We start from the raw sequence: 21,605 nt of genomic DNA on the forward strand, positions 1-21,605 counted from the left end.
ATTCCAGAAGCTGAATCAGCTCAGGGAGGAAGCAGCACCCACCAGCTGCAGAGGAGGAGGGAGAAAGCCACAAGGAACTGGGGGCAGAATGGAAACCATTGAATTTCACCCTGCCCTGAAATGAAAGGGGAACAGCACTCAGCCTGACAGCAACTTTTGCATAAAAAGGATGACTACAAGCACATTAAAGTCTCTGGGAGGTAACCCCGCTGGCTTGATGCATGCTTCAACACAATGTATGTGCTCAGCCAGCAGCGAGCCTTCACCATCACATGCACGCAGCCTCAGAGCACCCAAATCACTGAGACACGAGGCTACACAGGCTACAGAGTAGTCCATACCCCAGCCATACCGACATTGTCAAGTCCACAAGTGGCAAATAATGCATGTTTTTATTTCCCTGTCATTTTTAAGCATTTATATTTAACTTGCTATACCTTCTCAAGTTAATCCCAGGAACAAGGAGATTATTAGCCTTTTACAAAAATGCTGGCATTCCCTCAAGCATTTGACTCCAGAAGCTGAGGATTTAAGCTGGGGATAAACTATATTTCAAGACTAGTGATAAAAAATGAACAAATTGGCAATAACCTACAAGACAAACATGTCTCTCCCACTGAAAGCTCCCCTTCAACTGTCAAGCAAGACTTCTTGCTAACACTGCCATACATCTCCCTATGTCTCCACACATCAGTCACACCAGCTTCTCTCAGCTCCCCAGAAGAAGCCAGTCAAGATGCTTTTTAATCCCACCTCTCTGCTGCTCAAACCTGGCCATGAGAAAACTCATACGAATCAGCTGCATAACATTAAATTGGAGGCCACTGACCGGTGTTGTAGCGCAGGGGTCAATACTGGGTCTAGTCCTGCTCAAGATCTTCATCAATGACCTGGATAATCAGGCAGAGCCTACCCTCAACAAACCTGCTGATGACACAAAACTGGGAGGAACAGCTGGTACACGAAAGGGTTGTGGTGCCATCCAGAGGGACCCTGACTGGCTGGAAAACCAGGCCAAAGGGAACCTCATGCAGTTCAACAAGGAGAAGTGCAAAGACCTGCCCCTAGGGAGGAACAACACCAGGCATCAGTACATGATGAGGGTCACTCAGCTGGGAAGCAGCCTGGAAGAAAAGGAACTCAAGGTCCCGGTGGACACCATGTTCACAGTGAGCCAGCAATATGCTCTTGCTGCAAAGAACGTCTGTGGGGTTCTGGGCTGCATTAGACAGTGTTGCCAGTAGGATGAGAGAGGTGTGGCCACACCTGGAGTACTGTGCCCAGTTCTGGGCTCCCCAGTATGAGAGAGACGTGGACGTAAGGAAGAAAGTTCAACGAAGGGCCACAAGTATAATTAAGGGACTGGAGCATCTCTTCTATGAGGAAAAGAAGGCTTAGGGGGAAACTCGTCAACATATATAAATGCCTGAAGGGAGGGTGCAAAGAGGATAGAGCCAGGCTTTTTTCAGTGGAGCCCAGAGACAGGAGCAGAGGCAACGGGCACAAACCACAAGACAGGAAGGCCCACTTGAACATCAGGAAACATTTTTCACTGTGATGATGACTGAATATTGGCACAGGTTGCCTAGAAAAGTTGCAGTCTCCATTCTTGGAGACATTCAAAAATCCATCCAGACGTGGTCCTGGACAACTGGCTTTAGAAGGACTTACTGGAGCAGGAAGGTTGGACAAAATGATCTGCAGAAGTCCCTTCCAAACCTCAACTATTCTGTGATCTCAGGAAATAAACTCCACATCAATCTGTCCCCTAATGTTACTATTAATTGTGGTTAGTACGGGGCAATCCCTAGAGTGGGTTTCCCATGCACAATAAGACCTCATTTTGAAGGTAGAAAGCGAGCAGTGCACTCCACAAGTTGTGTAAGAGTGTGCAACTCCAGTGGGACTAGGGCAGTGGTCCTCAACCTGTCAAAGATACCAGGTGCCATACAAAGTGACACCCAATTGACAGCAAAACAATAAGCCATTTGCCATGCCATACTTGGACAGTATCTCCAGTCAACTGTTTAACCACACAGCAGCATGGCAGACAAGCAAGAGATGATAAGAGCTGGTTCAAAAAGCTTAGAGGCTGATACGGTGGGAAGGTGAGTGGGGAAAGAAGAGCCCACATCTTCTGTAGCTTATGCCCGGGGTTACAGGAACAAACTAGCCAGCACAACACACACCATACTTTTTTTTTTTTTCCCCCTCAAACTTAAGCTTTTTTGAACCTCTGATGAGTTGTTTTGCCTAGAAACGTTTTAAAGGTCATAAGTGTATCGCCTTTAAGTTCCATATTATCAGAAAAGTGAATAGTAAGGATGTCCTCACACAGCATTCACTCCTAGGTATGCATTCCTATTAAAGTTAAATGTAGTATCTAAAGATTCCCTTTTAACACATCTGCAGAAAAGCACCATTGCCTTGCCAGCTTGATAAAAACCTGTGTACAGCCTGAATTACCAAGAGTTTAACTGTCATATGGATGTGCACAGGCAGAAAAAGCTAAGGGAGATCAAAACATATAGGAACATGTATTATAGACTGCAGAATCAGCTTCCAAGCATGTCCCAAAACCACTCAACACCTCCAAGAGCATCTTGGAGCTAATCATTACTTGAGATCCGCTAGGGAGCATCTCCTAAGGAAGCTGAGGTTTTGAGCCATGGCCTCCAGCCAGTCCTGTCCTGTGACCACCCTTCCCAGGGCCAAGGACATCAGCAGCAAACACTGAGCTTGGTCTATCAGAACAAGGAGTTTTACCCGTGCTGAAAAGGAAGACAAGTTAGGTCAGACCCATCACCCACCTCCATGCCACTTCTAGCCATTTTTCTATACTCATTTGCAGCTTGTCTGTGCTTAAAGGCAGAACAATCATCTCCCCTGAGCAGAAAAGAAAGCCATGAAAGCTGTAAACTTCCTAACCATTCCTCCTGCCAACACCTGTCATTGGCTTCTACATTTCCTATTTGCTCTGTTTTCATTTAAGGTATTATATGACTCAGACGAGGCCTCAACAGCTTCAAAAGAATTCCCGTGTATGACTGCCTCCGCTTTATTAAAAGTAACTGAGCCATTGATCATCATCAGAAGATGTAGTCTCAGGAGAAATGATATAATTTGTAAACAAATGATCCTGTGAACAGAAACACTCCACTAGCCACGGATAACAAGGAACAAGAACACAGTAGGGGAGGTGAGAAGCTGCCCCCTTCCCCACCCCCAGCACATCAGCAGATCATCTTAGGGATAACAAAGAGTCACACCTTTATGAGCAACCTAGCTAAGAGAACATGCTCTTCCTAAGACAGGGCAGTGGGAGAAGTCTTTTTTTTTTTTTTCCCACTGTTGTCAAGTCTCTAAATGCAAGCAAACAAGACTGCTTATCCCTAATATGACCAATTCCCTGTGTTCAGAGAGGGTGGGTTTTTTAGCTGATAGTTCCCATACACACCCTCATATGCTGCATTTCACAGCTGACTGAAGTGCGAAGGATGGAGAAGGGAATGCATGACTGCATGGCAACACCTGTGAAAAAACTATTTTCCTGCCCTTACCTCCAGCTAGCTACAAACAGGATCAGCCAGTCTGGGATATGAAACTTGCTTCTACAGAAACAAATTAATTCAGATCAACACCATGGATTAGAGCAAGTAAAGAGTGAAAGATGCTATATATCTGTTGAAGTATCTGCGAGTTGCAATCATTCATTTTTCAACAGCAGTGGACCAAATATCCATGAATATAAGTAGGAAAACTTCCTAAAATAAATACTTTCATATGAAAGGTCAATGTTTCATCTTGGAAAACTTAATGGACAATTATTGGCAAACATTTAAGTTGAATACAGTGTAGGCTCAACAGCTGCTGCTGGTGGAATGGAGCATCTATTGTGCAATTCTGATTTTTGGAAGGAAAAGGATACCAAAAAATCTGCACCAGATGACCTGCATTCCCAACCAAGAATACATTTCACATATTCAGTTTAACACCACACAAATTATATGAAAGCCACCAAGAGTCTGCATAAGTTTGTAAAACAGAAAGTAGGCACCTAAACAAGAATAGCCTAGCAGGGCAGACATGGCCAAGGTCCTTCTGGTCTGCAGCCAGAATCCTCATTACCTAGAAATAATAACCTAGTTATCTTCACTGTTGGGCAAATACATCGTGTAATCCAAAACATGTCAGCTAACCACGAAAGAGCCCAGCTGAGCTGATGCCTTGAGGTGAAATTCAGCTTGGGTAAGTTGGTACAGAGTACGTGTGTGTGTATCAGCAACCTAGTTTCTTTGGAGGCTAAGGGTGTTCATCAGTGTGTAAAGGTGCTGAAGGAAAGAAATAGCAGCGTTGCCATGTGGTTCTTCAAAAAAAATCCTGTGGCAGTCGGCAAATTCAGTCATCTAAACTCAAACAGCTTCTCCAGGCAGTCTAGATTCCCTTTGAAGTATGTATCTATGAGCACATATGGTCCTGGAGCATATCCACATACATTCACCAGAAGGGAACGAGAGTGGGTGGAATACATAAAATTACCCCTAAGTAAGGGAGTAGGAAGAAGAGAGAATAAAAATCCTGGCATAAACAAACAGCTGCTATTTCTGGCCCTTCTGGTTGAACCCCTCCTCCACCCCAGTGCCACTCTGCAAGATGCCTTGTTCAACTGAAAGGATAACCAGAGAAATAGAAGTGCTAGAGTATGCACTTTTACCCCAATTATGACCACTTACAAACATACTGTAAATCTACTCACTATGTACATCCAGCAAATGCATCTGCTCAGTGTGTACCCAACGTAGATTGATATTCTCCATGTAGCTTAAGTGTGCACATTCAAGCAATAAAAAAATAATAAATAATATACCAAGTCTGGATCAGACTCAGTCCACAATAGCAAGGGAAAAAAAGAGTAATTATTGACAGTGGCTTGGCCAAGCTTAGAAAAGCTTAACGGAAAAGGATTTTTCCATAATTACCATCTCTAACCTTTTATGCAAGCTCCGTGGGTACATTACCTAAGTCAGCAGGAAGTTTAGCCATTCCACATGAAATTAATAACATTTATGGGCTGACCCATTGCCCACAGCCTTCTCAAAGCTTTTTAGAACAAGAACTATGAAAACGTTTCTGTCTTTCCAGCAGGAAATGGTTCGTACCACACTTAGCTGCTTAAAACATAACTCCTCCTTCAGCAGGCAGCAGTCCCCAAAGACTGAGCCTCTCGCTTACACATTCTCAGGAGTAAATTAACCTTACCTACTAATTACAGGAATAAAAACAAGCTTCTCAAGAGCGGTGCATCCCATCTGCTGACCCACCAGTACCTCCTGCGGTGTCAGCTCCCACACCATCAGGGTACCTACCCCTCTTCCCTTGCCCAGCCACCCTAAGGAGCACCCCAGACCCCAAATCAGGAGCTTCCCCGATGGCCTTGGTTCAGCTACCCTCCGTGCTCACAGACATGAGTCAGCCCTTGTGCCTCTGCGTCCCATCCATCCACCCATCTACAGAACAGAGCTCATCAACATTTAAAGATGTGTTTCGAGTTCAGGTGCCTAGAAAATGGCTCTGGAGTGAACCTACACGCTGAGTGAGAATTCAGCCTGACTTTGTGCTCAAGTAAAAGGGAGAACAAGATAAACTAGTTTAACCAATACTGATCCAGTTTCACACCAGAAAGGACCAGAACAGGCATGAGAGGTTAAAATACATTCCTTAAGAGATGCTGTTCACCTGTTTTAAAATGGCAAGTATGAAATACTTCAGTCTCTGTGACAAAATTACAAGTGACGACTACATGGAGCAGAACCAGGGTAGCACCACAACTTAACTAAATTGTGCTGAAAACTATTAACAGGAACAGAGCACACATCCTTTATAAGATGCTCTCTCCAGTGTCACAGACCATGAGGAGAACAAAAAAAAAAAAAAAATCAAGAGGATAAACAAGGCTGGCTTGGAATTTGTAGCCTTTGAAATTTTAGTGGAACAGTTGGAGTAAGAAGCTGACTGCAGCTGAACTGAAAAATCACTATGCGTAGCTTGATTACTCATCTACTGTTAAACCAAATTAAAGTGTTCTTCCCACAGGCAAGGCTGAAGATTTCAGAAAAGTCATAATTTATAACTTAAGAAAGTTTAGAAGAAAGCTCTGCAAAACTGAAATGAATTTTGTACTTAATGGGCAGGAAAACGAAGGACAGATTAAACTTTATGTTGCTTGATATGACAGTAAATACTACAAAGCATGCAGGAGAGCCAAGAAGCTGATGAGCTGCGTTAAACGTTCACCTTATCATGTCTCAGCTACAACCAACCTTCCTTGCCCTGCAAATCACCATTTCAAGCTGTTACATAGTAGAAGAGGCAGAAAAAAATGTATATTTTCAGCACCTCAACCCTTATTGCAAGTTTGAATAGGTGATTCTCCTTAACATTTTTTGTAATTAGGAAGCAAATTCATCTATAGGAAATGCAAAAAGCCAGCATACAAAGCAAAGGCCCTTTAGCAAAGCTCCGCAGTGAGTACTTTTGTCCATTTTTTTTCCAGGACCTGTCACACTTTGGACAGAAGCCCATTTCTAACAATTTATTTTTCATGTCTGGACAAGGCAATATAACTTCTACGCAATTTAATCTCTTTGTTGATAGACTTAGCTGTTATAGCTGAAATACACAAGCTTAACAATAAGGCTAAAATACTCAGAATACTTAAATCCGAGAAATGTGTTTGCTGGCTTTAGTTCAGGACAAGCAGAAGCAATTGGCTAAAACACCACAGACAGGGAACTGTGGCAACTGTGGTGAGACCTGCCAAGAGGTTACATTGGACTCAGCACAACAGCCTACAGAAGAACAACTGCTCCAAGCAGGGCACAAAAATTGGCTAGAGAAAATCTTAAATTGCCAGTGAAGCTCCTCCAAAAGGCTGGGAAGGACCTGGGCGCCCCAACAGCTCACCTTGGCTCCTTGGGTCAGGGCTGCCCTTAAAGTGCAGGGACGCTGGGCTGAAACTCCCCGAAGATTATTCTGCCCATCACGTTTCCTCATGCAGTTGTTTCCTTCTGCTTTCAAGTCGCAATTCAGTGAACAGGCTGCAATTTACCTCTTCACCCTCACCCTCAAATTTGTTTGGATAAACAGGCTCTCCTTTGTTCCAGGCTGCTACTACATTTACACATTGTATTGTAAATCAGCCAGTACAAAGCAAGGCAGGCCCCTGAATGAAGACACTAGCATTTTTGTTCACAGCAAAGTCAAACAAGAGGCACAGAACTCCATTTATAACCTCAGTCTGGAAACAACTGTTTTTTAAAAGGTGAGAGGTTTTAAAAAGTTTACTAAACAAAACTAGCCAGTCAGAGTCTATAGAGTCAGCTCACAAACAAGTTCAAGGCTGTATAAATTGCCTAAGCAGTGTTACTTCTGAAGAGAACTTTGAACAGTTCAAAAGCTTGCTTGCTTTCTCGCGGTTCCAAGCATTATTGTCAAGTGATTTAGTTTTTATTGAGTGCACAAATAGAGAGGAATTATTCACAGAGGAAGAGAATGAACTATTCAACATGTCTATTAAAGACAAGAGACCTTAATAGCATCCAGGAGTTCCAGGATAAACATCAGTAAAAAGTTCACGGTAACAATAATTGAGCAGAGGAACAGATAGCTACAAAGTCATCCTTGACAGAGGTCTGGAGAAGTTCAACAAGCAGCTGTAAGAAACAGTTTAACCACAGCCGATTCTGCCTTATGGCAGAGGATGGACTCATTGTATAAGGCCTCTTAAGATCCCTCCCCAGAACTGTTTTCCATTCTTTAAAATGCTCTTTTAAATAAACTGAGTTTGCAGACAACTTTCCCATGGGTTAATAATTCAGTAATGCCCAACAGAAAAGAGATCAAAAGTAATCACTACTTGATAGGTTGCCAGGTTCTCTCAGTCCCATAACTATGTATAAACCGTAAGGAAAAATAAAATTGAATTTGTGCTGGCTGACCCAAAGGCCAAGAATAAATTGCATCTGATGTGGTCTGCAGTTCACAAGTGAGGCCCCTCTGATGGGGTGCTATGGAGAAGCTTCAGCTGGACACATGCAGGATGTCATTCATCACTGCAGACAGCTCTGCATCCTTCATAAACATCAAGCTTAAAAAATTAATCCCAAGTCTCCAATGCAAATTGGAGTGGCAAAATATTTTTAGTCCTTTAATTAATTCAAAGGGGAGAGGGGCAGAAACATTACGGATCTGAGTGTAAAAGCTTTTTGCTCTGATCACAGGTATGTTAAAATAAGAAGTCTTCTACAGACTCCTTTTGTTAAATCTATTATCCGTGGTACAGAGAAACTTCATTCTTCAGTAGTTTCAGATCAAAAAGAAACAAATTCAAGAGAGAGAGAGCATGCTCCTGTGTGATGTTTTGGAAGCCATCACTGTTCGCGTTGTAATACTGACACGATCTTATGGTCCCTGTTTACCCTCAGCAGCAAGAGCAGGCAAGGGAGGATGAGTTACAAGTTCCCACTTGCTCTGGTCCCTTCAAAGCCAGAAGTAATTTGCTGAGCATGATAAAGGGAAGCTCAACCTTAGCTTCTCTACCAGCCGCAGGAACATCACAGTCAGCTGCAGTTGTTTCTTCCCTCAGGCACTTCCTGAGCATGAGAGCTGACACTGAGGTAACTGCCCAAGCCATTGCACTCTCAGCCACCAAAAAACACCAACCCGACTTGATACAATCATGAGCATGGCAACTTCCCCTTGAGACACTCGAAGCAGCCAGCTCCCAATGGCTGCTGGGAGCCCTGGGGACCCCATAAGCAAACCCTTCTCCCAAGTGCTCCACACTAACCTGCCAGGGGAGCACAGTGGACTGGTATGACACTTCCCATGAGCAGAGCTCAGCCCCAGACCCTGACTGGCTTGTACCGCTGCTCCCCGTGCCATGCCCCCTGCTTCCAGCCCTGTCTCTTGCTAAATGATCTATCCTTTATTCTACTTCTCCATCTTTGAATACATCATTACCCATCCTTACCAGACTAATCAGCGCTAGAGAGCTTCTCTGACTGTCAAGCATCACCTGGAGCATGATCAGGGCTTTGCACTCTCTCCTCTCATCCTCTCTGTTGTCATCCTTCTCTCTCTCTGAAGTGTTTCACACAGGGACTCCTTGGTTTCATCCCTTCCACCTGAAGATGTCATAAAACATGGAGAGAGCATCTCATGTGACAAACAATGCTCTCACCTGAAGCCTGATCTGTTCTGCCCTGAGACTACACAGGCCGTACGGAAATACTCTTCACGGGAGTGAAAAGAAGCCAACAACTCACAAGCATCTGGGTGTCTGGAAACCCTGTAATTTGTGTTGTGAAGAGAGATTACGGTCCATTTTTCCCAGCTGGAGTACTAAGGAATTCTGAAGGACTTGTGCTCTCCCTCCTCACCTCTCCCAGCACTTGGCTTAGTCAAATAACTCAAGCAAATACATGCAGTCGTTTCCCCAACTTGTTGACATCATCAGCCACTTTGCTGCCACTGCAGGCCTTGTGAGGGCTCAGACACTGCCCTTGGGAAACCATGCGTTATCCGAAATCATCTCCTGAAATCTGGCATGACACGAGCTTTTCCTATGGTTTAGTGAATCTGCGCAGATGGGCTCCGAGTGCTCCACTACCAAGATTTATTTTCCTGCTTGGAGATAATGTGTCTGAAACATCTGTAAAAACAAATCCATACACTTTAAAAATAAGCCTTTACACTAAGTATTAAAGTAACAGTGCCAGATTAAAGGGACTGTAATATAATTTTTTACTACTCCATTTTAAACTCTCCCTCAGATTATCACCCATGAAAGAGTTTCTAATGTTTATTCTTTGACTTCTGTGTGATACCTGCCTGCCCTCCATTTTTGCCTTAATTTTGCTCCAGGTACATGACACATGGCCCACCTGCCCTTATACCAAGCTCTGCTCTGAAGGCAACAGTGTTGGAGGTCAGGGGGACCTGTGTGTCACTTGCATGTCACCCACACAACTAAGGGCTGGGACAGCACATACCCATGGCTCCCCCAGACACATGGCAAAGGAAAATGGAGAGGCAGATGTCCTGCAGGGAGGGAATACAGTGAATGCTGGCAGCAGCACTTCCCCAACCTCCCATCACCCAAGCATCCCTCAGTTGTGGACATTAACTGCTCTTCTGGCAGCCACCTGGGCACTGCCACTCACTGCCAGCATGGGGTGGGAACAGGTATTGAAATATTAAAACTACATGCAACTTGCCCTGTCACTTCCCATTTTAGTTTTTTCTTATGGTGACATGCCAGGGCAGATTTGATGAAAAGGCTCCTAACAGCAAGATTGAGTCCAGAACAAAGAAAAATGTGTTTAAAAGCTCTCAGCTCGTATCGCTGTGGTGCACACAGACAATAAGAAGCTGTATGAAGCTTTTCTATCTTATGTATGACTACAGGGCAACTAAAAATAGGAGAAAAATCATTTAGCAAGAAAAATTTAAAATAAAAACAAACAAACACTCCACGATAACATCTCTCTAAAGACACAAAGAAATAACTCCATGCCTTTTTTGTTCTTAAATAAAGACAGGCAAGAAGAATGAACAGCTGCCCCTGAAAGTGCTGTGAGTGGGAACTCCCAGAGGATTTGACAATAGGGACCTGGTGCCCGTGATGCCACTGTCTCAGCCCTGTACCCACCAAGTTCCTTCAACTACTCTGGGTCTTGCTTTCCACATCTGCAGAGTGGGGATAATAACAGGTCTTTACATCACAGGGGTGTTACAAAGATCAATTAGTTAATGTCTGAAAAGTGCTTTGAAGATATAGCAGGTGGTGAGTATTATTATGCAAATAACATGATTTAAGAAAATCACAAGTGCTGGATTAATACTAATCCCTTTGATATTTAAAAGACAGCATTTTTCATATTTTAAAGCAGTGAACGTTTATGCTACAGCTTTCCACTGCTGCTGCAACAACAATTTTTAACCTTTTCTTTTCGTATGGCTCAATACATAAAACTTCTTTGCAGACATCTTCACAAAATCCAATCTCATTTCAAAGCCAGGAGTAGTGGAAGAAATTATGCATGTTGATGAACTGGATAACTAGATGTTATGCAGGAATATTTCTCAAAGGATAGAATATCGCAGGGCTAACTCACTGTAACAAACACTGCAGTCTTTCAGTTTCAAGGCTTTTTTTGGAAGCACACTAATTTCACGCATAGAAGCATTTGTAAAACAATATAGTGCTACATAATTGTGCCATTTTATGTTGGAGAAAGAGAGAAGAATATGGTTCATTCACTTCTTCCAAGGCTATATATCTGAATTGGTTAAAAAAAAATTAAAAAAATATAATGACTAGTGATGATGAGGCCATTGCAATATCTGCTCCAGCAAGCAGTCATACAACCAGTTCTCCTTTAGGCAGATGCAGGGAGTGGGTTAAATGGCCAGAAGCCAGCCCAGAAACGCGGCCTGGCTGAAATTTTGCCACTTGCCATGAAAGATAAACTCTAGTTAACAAGAGAGCTGACGTCTGATCAGGACAAAGAACCTGAGGTGTGCAGCAAGGTCAGAAAGCAAGGAGAGAGCACAGTCAGGACGAGCAGGTCTCCTGCCTCGCCTTTGCCAGACCCCTCTGTGAACACAAGGCATCCCACCCAGAGTCTAAAACCTCCCTGTGCTTCCATGGCTTCCACTATCACATTCCCTTTCTGCAACGAAGCCTGTTTCTTGTTTCCTGCACCAGCTGGTGCATTTAGTCTAGGAATCTGTACAATATTGCTGTTAAAAACAATATTATTCCCCCACCATCACCCCCCCCACCGAAAGCATGCCTGAAATTGATATTAATGAAACAAGACCCGATATTAATATTCTGTACAGCCGGCTCCTCAAGCTGTGCTGTAGCATCAAATCAAATCTTTTTCCCAAGTCAATGTACAAAATACAAATAGAGGATGGCAGGTATTATTGACGTGGGAGGAAGCAGCAGAAGCACTTTAAAACTTTAGAAGTTCATGAGTTTGCACCTATAGGCAGCTACGCTTCCTTACCTAGCACATCTCCCACTGCAGCCATATTAATAGCTATTCAATATAGTAATAGGATCCAAGCTGTACACTTAGTTGTTGGGGCTATTTTAATCTCCCAGTCAATATTAAAAGCATTTGGATGCTCTTTAGGAGGAAGCAACGATTTTGCACTCCAGGAACAGCGAGGCATTTGCAGTGCTCCTGAGGAATGCCAGTGAAGGATTTCCTTTGCATGCCTCTGCTCACAATTGATGTTGCGATGTTTTATTTTAACCGGACCCAGTTGACCAGATTAACAATTTAATTTTCTTGCATAAACATGCACTCGGTGTAATTTTAGTGTGTTCTCTTTAGTTGAAGTTATACAATTTACGTACAATATAGATCCAAACCACCACCTGAGGGTCATTCTTCAGCTAGAAGACCCTTGAGGGCCTCCAAGCACAAAGACCTTTGGATACATGACTTCTACCCCTAGATCTGTCAGGCCTGGGGAATAAATCCACAGTTCTGATCCTGGGCAAATAAGTACAGTCCCATCCTTCACTCTGCTCTCCTGTAAAACGGTAGCCACCTCCTCTCCTGAAAAAGATCTGAACATGAAGAACAACTCCTAAGTGGGAAGATGAGGCAGCCTCATGCTTCTTCCAACTTCACAAAAGATCAAATCCCCCTTTCTTTTTAAATCCAAAGGAGAAAGTGACCTTCTCTCTTCTTCCTCTGCCCACAGGTAGCTTGAGGTTAGGTGTACTCCACCTCCCTCCTTTCAGTTAATTCATTTTTTCTGAATGTTTTGATTTTGCATAACTGCTCACTTGAGGACAGCAATCTGATTTTCTTGCAGTCAGCTATTCAGTATATGGGTCCATCTTACTTAAGCAGACCATAGATATCTATAGCTAATATCAGAAACAGGAAAATTATTACAGCAGTCTGAAACCTTTCACATGTACAGCCTCATCACACCAATGAGATAAAACCCAAGTTAGACGTCACCTACATATTTTTAACTCTGTCTTCAAAGACCCAAATTATATGAAGCAATGCAAGGTTTGCTCCCATTAGTCAACCTTTCCATCACTCAATCTGCTGCCAGGTTTCTTCAGATGAAAGGATGAAAAATAAACATACTGTCACCATTATGCTTAACATATACAGTCTGAAGGGAAAAAAAGAAAAAAGTCATCTTTAGATTATTAAAAAAAAAAAAAGCTGTTTTAACTGACGGGGAAGTAGGTAAGACATCGCCTTCTGTCTGACCACAGAGCAAGAGGAAAGCCATTCAAACAGCCACTTGAAGGACAAAAAGTAAATAAAAATATGGATTCCTACTCATTTGCTGATCTTTGCACAAGGCAAGCCAAGAAGGTACAATCTGTTCCACTGACTAGTGCTGCCTTTTCTTCCCCATAAGGTGGGCAAAGAATGATAATGGGTATGTGCTGAAAAGAAGGTCACTCTGATGATTTGTAGCCCAGCCACAAAGCTTCCAGACTGCTGATCTCCTGGCATAGGTACAATCTGCACCACATTTGCAATTGTATTTACCTGGGTGGCTTTAACATCATGTAGGATTCACAGGTAAAAAGCAGATGCCAAATCAAATCTCATAAAGCAGCATCTGCTCCATGAGGGGTAGGCTAAGCAGAAGGCTACAGAACTCCTGATCTCTCTTAGGCTTGTAAAGAGGTAAAGAGGGTATTCATAATTTCACTCGGGGGGGGAAAAAAAAAAAGTGTCAACTGAGGTGACATTTCTTTGAACTAAAGAGTAGAGAATGTTATTGTGTGATCTGGGATGTTCGATGTCATGTTTTATTGAAGCACAACTATCTAAAAATTAATTATTCCAGGAACCCATCACCCCTACCTTGTGGCTAATGAACCTATATTTATATATAGATATAAAATTTACTCCAATTGTAATATTTCCTCTCCTTCAGGCAAAAAGAAGAGGTTAATATAAAATCTGTATTGTCAAGAATCTGCTTGTGCATTTGTGGGGCTACAAGTACAGCCAAACTAGGCCCTTGCAGCCGAGTTCTCTGCTCTGCATTTGGCACAAGCACAAGTGAAATATTTCAGAAGACAGAAATGTTACATTCTTTCAGGTGTTTTCAGTTAACATTTATGGTACTCAAGGAATTCCTATTTAAAAAACCCTACCTTCAGCAAATTTCAAAACCTTCACTTGGGAAACACTAAGGGAAAGTTTTCACATGAGCATACTTTACTTTAAAAACACATTAATTGTAACTATAAAATAGATTATAGATATTATATATCATACATATAATTTTACATTTTCATATATATAATTTTTTTTGTACCAGAGATCTTATTTCTGCAAAGAATAGTAGAGCTCTCCATGCATAGAGCTAATTTCATGAAGTGGTTAGAACTGTGACAAGGAGAAGCACTATGGGTTATTACAATACTGCCCTTTAAGGCACGCCAAGGGAGTAAAATTGCTAATGAAAGGTCCTCTTTTGGGACAGTGCGGGCGGAACTTCAGCTTTCTATTTGTGCTGTCACACGCGTGAGCTTGAAATCAAAGTTGAGCTTGTGTTCACAGCTTCATTAGATTATAACTCAACTGTTGATTTCAATTCCTGCAAGCCTTGTACACTCGGGACCTGCCCTCTCTCGTTCGGAGGAGAACACATAATGGTTATTCCTTTTTACAGCTACACGATCCACTTGTAGCTGAGCCTCAGGGTCAATAACCTTGGGTCTAGTTTTCACATTTAACAAATTTTCCTATTGCTCAATTGGCAAAGACTGTTCAATAACTAGGCTGAAGCTAGATATATTAAGCATTAACCATTTCTTTGTCAACTTTTTAAAGTCACATTTTTTAATAGATGCCTACACTTGTCTCTTTGAATAAATACACCATAGTGGTATCTGTACACCCTATTACAGATATCATACCCTGTGACTGCTGTGTACCTGCCATTCCAGCATCTGGACCCATGGTTTCCAAATCAAACCTATAAACATCATAGTAGCACCTAGAAATCCTTCTAAGTTTCCTCCAAGAGCCTAACAGAAGTAAGAATACTCATATTTAGCTAAAGTCTCCTTCAAAGTTATTTTTTAAATGTGAAAAAAACTGTCTTTACTTCTTTTACCTATCCTTGATACTTTGATGTTCCTTCTCTGCTGCAAGCAATAAAACATCTTTACATTCAATACATGAATACAGATTATTTTTAAAAGCCTTGCGTTTTACAAGGTTTTCCTAAAGCTTCTTATGAATATGAACAGTCTGTGCAATGGTTCCATGCATTAAAATGCAACTTCAGTGTACCAATTTCATTCTTGCATGGTATTCATTACTTTAAAAAGAGCTATGAACCATCCTGGGATGCCTTGCACTAGGAGCGAAGGTACATAACTTATTTCCCAATTGCTCTGTTTACTTTGCATACCTTGTGGGCAAAAGTTGGCAAGAAAGGACTGGAAGCTGTTTGCTTTGAAATTATCACCTCATTTACAAGATTCAAGAGCAAAGTCTTCCAAAATGAGGTAAGAGGGAAAAGGAAATTACATTCTGCATGGTTAACATTACGCAGTGCACTAGAAGTGCACAGGAGGTCATCAGCTGAGAAAGAAAACCAGCGGGTGCTGAGAAAGCTCCCCCATGAAGTACAAACACGATATTTAGAGCACCCATAGAGAATAATGGCACCAGCCAGTTCTATGCAAGATGTCTGTATTCAATTTAAAGCCACCTTGTATTATTCCCAACGGCAGTAAAGTCACACAGGGGCACTGCTGCTATCGAAAGAACAAGCTCAAGACCCTAACCTTTTTGCAAAAGCCTACTCTTCCCTTGACTAACAGGGCCACCCAGGAGGGGATGGGCAGGAAAGGAAGTGAGCTACAGACATAGGCGGGGCTTGATAACACGAAGAATTTGGCAAGCGAGTCTTGAATCCTCTCTTTGGGTCTTTTTGCCCTTCCAGCTTCTCTTTTTTTTTAAAGCCATATTGACAACTACATATAATAAAGCATAGTGCTAAACCCTGTTCAGTTCACAGCCCAGCTCCACAAAACAATAGCACAACTGGCAGCACAACCGAACAGCTTCTAGCCTGTGATGGTAGAAACTACTTAAAACAGGGCTGCCAAAGACTTCATGTAATTGAATGACGGTCTATACATGCTGCTAATCCACTTAGAACAGAAATGCTCCCACCCTGTGCTATGTCATCTTGGGAGTATGGAGAGCCTCCTGTAAAAGTGCTTTGTAGAAGGCTTCACTCAAGCCAGGAAATCTACAGCTAATAGAGTTAGTAGGTCCCTATCTGTTAGTCAAGAAGAAATGCTGCAGCATCCACTTCCCTACTTACATGTGATAAAAATATCATTAAATTGTAGTTTTCATCTATAAATTCCTGAAAATTCCCCTAAAAGAGGAATTTGAAACAAAAACAAATCAAGAGAGAAATTATGTTACTTGCTAAGGCAGAAGCAAAACCACAATCTATTTAAAGTCCCCAGTCAAGAAACCTACAGGACGCCACTGCATCCAGTAGATCACAAAGATGGCACTTTGGACACCAAACCTACAAACAAATCAACCCACACTTTTTGTATTCCAGTAGATAAGCCTGTTTTGTCTGACTAATGTCATTGATCTATTAGCATGGTGTAGGTGCATATCAGTTTGGGACAGAGACACAGTAGCAAACAACCTGGCCTCGTCAAGTTAAGGTACACTGAAGGTGTGAACAAAGTAGAAAAGTCTGTGAGAGGGAGGGAAAGGAAGAAAGTACGTAGCCATTTCTGGTGACAGATATACCAGTCTCTTCTTTACCCTACAAGCTGAGTAATAACGTACAGGAACTCTACAGCGCTGCCTCATTCAAAGGCTCCTCACTTCCAAGGCTGCTAAACCCTGCTCTGATATCAGAGTTCTCATTCAAGCATAATTCAAGTAGATTAATTATGCCACAGACAAGAGAAAACACAGGCTGCCTCTTGAAATTATCAGTAGGAGAAAATACCATGAAGAGTTTAGTTTCAAGGATGCTGTTTACATTTACTCACTTATTTTACAGGCCACAGGATCAAAATGAAATGATAATAACTAATTGTTACAACTGGGAAAAGTAAACTGCAAAGCCCTTACCCAGTACACCCGTACACAATAATTTGAACAGCAACTGTATAAGGAAAACAGATTGCAAAAGTGCAATTAGAGAAGTGGAAAGTGTTACTCTGAGCAACTGAGATACTATGTTTTGATAACTAAGTTACCTTGGAGATGATTCACAGGCACAAACTGCTTAATGTCATTTTACACTACAGGTCCAGGAGGTATAAAAATATGCATAAAAATCACTATTAAATCAGACAGTATCCAGGACAATTACAAAGTAAATACATTTTCATGTAAGATTATTGCACTAAATTTGAGGCTGTAATATTTCAAAACCCCACACAGCCACGTGTCGTCTTAATGCACCAAGCCAACCACACTGCAGGGCTTTACAAGAGGACCTCCTCCTTCTCAAACAAAAAACAAACCCTACACAATCTAAATGAGTTCTTAGCCCACCTGAGCAGCACAACAGGCACTGGCGAAAAGGAATTCTTGGGACGCAGGCTTCTGTGCAAATAGCTTCCAGGATGAAGTGCCTTTCGACGTGTACTTGTTCCTGACAGGAGAGAGGCAGAAAAGATGTTTTAGAGAAGGTGTATGAGAGTGGACTGAGCAACCTGCAGAACCAAAGACAAATAGCTTGCTCAGTGGGTTTATGGGTATTCTAAGCAAAGAATAATTTTGGAGCTGGCCTCTCAAAAAGTCACAGAAAATTTCTCAGTTTCATAAGTGCAAATGGGAAAAGAGTTAGAAAGCCAAAGTCTGTTGATTTTTCTCTGAATATAGCAACTAAAGGCTTAAAGATTTCTCATAGCAGTCAATAAACATCAAACCAACAAGACTTCTAAAACACTGTATCAAAATCATAGGGCAAATTGATTAAAAATAACTTAACTAAATATCTCAAAAAAATTGTCATTACTAAGTAACATCACTGTGAAGCTTAAATGCTCCTTTTGCAGTCTACCTGTATTACTCAACTGTTCTATTAGCCATCTGATAACAACCATGTCCTTGGTAGCAAAGTTAATGGATTACATTGGTTTATTAAAAAATAAATAAAATGGAAAATAAATAAAAAGAGAAAGGAAATCACACAGTCATATCAATTACTTGTCAGGCTGGGTTCATTCCAACCAAAACAGCCCTAAGACATCTGAATGCAAATATATGTATCCAGGAAGAAGGAATGCAGGTAAGGTTTGCAGATCAGAGGACCATGACCTTAAGAAGCAAGGAAACCAAAAGGGATGCGGAGGTTATCATTGCCTCACAACTAAGTATCACACTCAGAGCTTCAGTTGTTATTGAAAGGTCTAATGGGGTTCATGGACACAAAGATAGGACAGTGAATGGCAACACTGAATTAGGTGGGGTGGGATATGTAACAGTAATGAGCCACACTGAAATACTGCACCCAGTCCCATGGTTGATGCTTAAAAAAAGATGTTGAAAATCAGCAAACATGCAGAGCAGAGTCACAAAAACAATTGCGTCTACGGGGGAAAGAAGCACTATCTATAAACAGATTTTTAAACATTCAATCCTTCTGATATGCCACACAGACAACTGACAGCTTACTTGATCGTCTTTAAGGAAACAGAAAATGAACAGCAATAAAAATCCTTTAATACAGCCATAAGACAATTTAAAAGGGACCAAGAGATGCAAGTGAAGAGTATAGAAGGTTCATGTTAGAAATGAGATATAAATCTGAACAGGCAGCAATGAATAGGGACAAAATTCTTAGACATAGATTCTCTCTTTCTCAGCATTTCCAGGACGAGAGATGCTCTAGACCAAGGACTTGTTTGGCCTGCAATCAATAACCAAGTGAGATGGTCAAGCATCTGCAGGACTTGGAGGCGCCTCTGATGCTAAGCTGCGAATGACAAGTCTCCACAAAAATACCCAACCAACCAAAAAAACCACCAAACCCCAAACCAAAAAAAAAACCCAAAAGGGCACCACCCTGCATTTTTACAAATGCTACTGAACACGGAATTAAACGCACAATGGACTGTGAAATACTTGCAGGTCTTTCCCCAGCTAACTGTCAAATGAAGAGGCCATCTGTTAGTAAAAAGAAACATCAGCTCTCTAGAGCTTTATCCAATGTACTAATAAGCAAACTTATACCACCATTTAGTATGACAGGGTGGCCAAAGCAAGTGAAGTCTTTTGGGTTCTCAACTCAATAGCTTAGGTGGGCAAGAAAGAACATCTAGAACAACTAGGAATACATATTTGCACATAACAAGTATATATTTCTAGTCATGAAGCTAGGTTTGTGGTTGTAGAGTTATTGACTCTTGAAAAATTTCCTCAAAGTACTTATAAAGACACTTCCTCCCTGTGTAAACGTCTTTCAGACAAAACATCTGCCATTTAGTACATTTGAGAGGAAAAATAAATATCCCAAAAGGGATATGTTTTCTAGATTTAGTATGCAAGTTCAACATGCATTGCGGCAACATATTAAGAAAGACATGTTAACAGTCTTCTGATGCATTTAAGAGAGAAGTCACATATTTCGTACTTCCAACTGCAATGAGCATAACCAGATCCACTACAGGGAAAGGGCTATTACAAGCTGAAGGAAACCACAGCCTCCTACTACGAACCATTCCAAGGACCACGTATCTTCAGGAAAGAAGCTTTCCTTTGCTGTGTATGCCTAGGCTAAGTCGAAGCAAAAGACAGTTAAAATGTCCCTCTGATTCAGGATGGGAGGTCTCAACTTGTATTCCAGTTGCACCCTTTTTACCAATCAGTGCGTTCTATTGTTACCGCCCTTTGCTTACTTCTTGTAGTTGAATACATTTAACTAATCACTTGTATCCCAGTGGGCAGACACTGGTTAAAGAAATGGTCCTTCATAAACTCCAAACAGTGATGCAACTAGCAAGGTAAGTGCTAGAGCTTCTTTATATACATCTCTTCCATACCTTCACCAGAAAGGTGTACTACCTCTTCTTAAAACTATCTAGAAGATAACAAAAGCCCAGAGGAAAAAGGTTTGGCGAGTCCACTCCTGAAGTTTCTACATATTTAAAACACAGTCAATTAGTTTAATTAGAAGGTTAAACTTGAAATGTGAGAAATCTTGATTTCTGCATTACTTATTCAAGAGACCCAGCTATCATCCTAATGATCCCTATAGACACAGGAAGATTAGTGTCAGGTTTATGAGAGCTTCCTTCAATCCAAATCAACACATAGACCTAATCCAGCTTAACTAGAAATACGCCAACCAGGTCTACTCAGAAATAAGCAAGAATGTACCTTGTTCCAAAAAGGTAAATTCTGTAATATATCAGTTGAAGTGCTAAAAATCCCATGCATTTTTATTCAAAGTCATGTTGATCAGAGGCAGTTCCTATGTATTTAACTGGGGCGCTCGGACAGGTCTACCTGTGCGGGCCCAGCACAGAAGGTGGGGAAGGACAGCTTAAGAGCAAAGCTTCTCCACAGCTTCCTGCTTTGTTGTAGGACGGAGCAGGCTTTTAAGCCAGAAAGCCAGAAAGAGACCAGAAAGCCAGAAAGAGACCAGAAAGCCAGAAAGAGACCAGAAAGCCAGAAAGAGACCAGAAAGCCAGAAAGAGACCAGAAAGCCAGAAAGAGACCAGAAAGACTGCCTGCCACATAAATGAAACTGTGACTGTCAAGTAATACAAAATCCATTTACTACAAATTACCAAAATGTCCCTGCTTTTGACCCCAGCCTTAAATTTGTGATGCTAGCTAACAAGAAGAGCAAGTGAAACACTAGAAATACAGATTCAATCAGATAACTAACTATTTGAAGACAACACACCGATTAAATGAATCAAAATTAATAATTTCACTTGTTTGCAGAATTGCAAAGCTGTTTGCCCAAGGGCAGGCAGTGGAAGAGAATACGTAGAAAATGAACCCTGAAAGGCAAAAATCTGAAAGCTAACTACAAAGGTGGGGCAAGGTTGGAAATGCCTCCAAAGGCCCTTCTGAGTGGACTCTGTCCGCTGATGACTGCTGAGGCTCCCAAGCCTGGGGAGCTCAGCACAGAGCTAATCATCAATCCATGCTGGCACTGGTTCCCGGAAGCCAAATTCCAAAGAGAAACCAGGTGTCCCAACAAGCACATTGCTGGTGACCATGGCTGCTGACAGATTAGTGGGGACAAACTCTGCCCTGTGTATGGCAGCCTCAGACTGAGCAATCAAGCAGGGGCCAATCACCAAGTCAGCTCTGGGATTTTTTTTAATCATCATTACCATCATCTGTTAAGCACAGGCACTTCTGGACATTATGTCAACAAGTCAGTCTTCCCTCAGCCATGTGAGAAGGAAAAACCTCACAGAGATCCAAAGGTTAGGTATTACCAGAGACTTCACTGCAGAGACAGAAACTGAGAAATATTGCATTTTAACAGACAAACAAATTGTTATCTGCCTA

The 21,605-nt window shown here is 41.8% G+C and overlaps 1 protein-coding gene across 2 annotated transcripts in view; it reads right to left on the bottom strand.

Annotated features, from left to right (window-relative positions):
* Positions 1 to 21,605, bottom strand: part of PLXNB2 (plexin B2) — a 259,609-nt gene that overhangs the window by 233,798 nt on the left and 4,206 nt on the right. For both annotated transcript variants that reach the window (XM_069850324.1, XM_069850314.1), the window contains exon 2: positions 17,625 to 17,724. The gene's annotated coding sequence lies outside the window, so the exon portion shown is untranslated. The remainder of the gene's footprint in view (positions 1 to 17,624; positions 17,725 to 21,605) is intronic.

The sequence above is a fragment of the Phaenicophaeus curvirostris genome, chromosome 1, assembly GCF_032191515.1.
Source record: "Phaenicophaeus curvirostris isolate KB17595 chromosome 1, BPBGC_Pcur_1.0, whole genome shotgun sequence".
In the NCBI taxonomy this organism is placed as follows: Eukaryota; Metazoa; Chordata; class Aves; order Cuculiformes; family Cuculidae; genus Phaenicophaeus; species Phaenicophaeus curvirostris.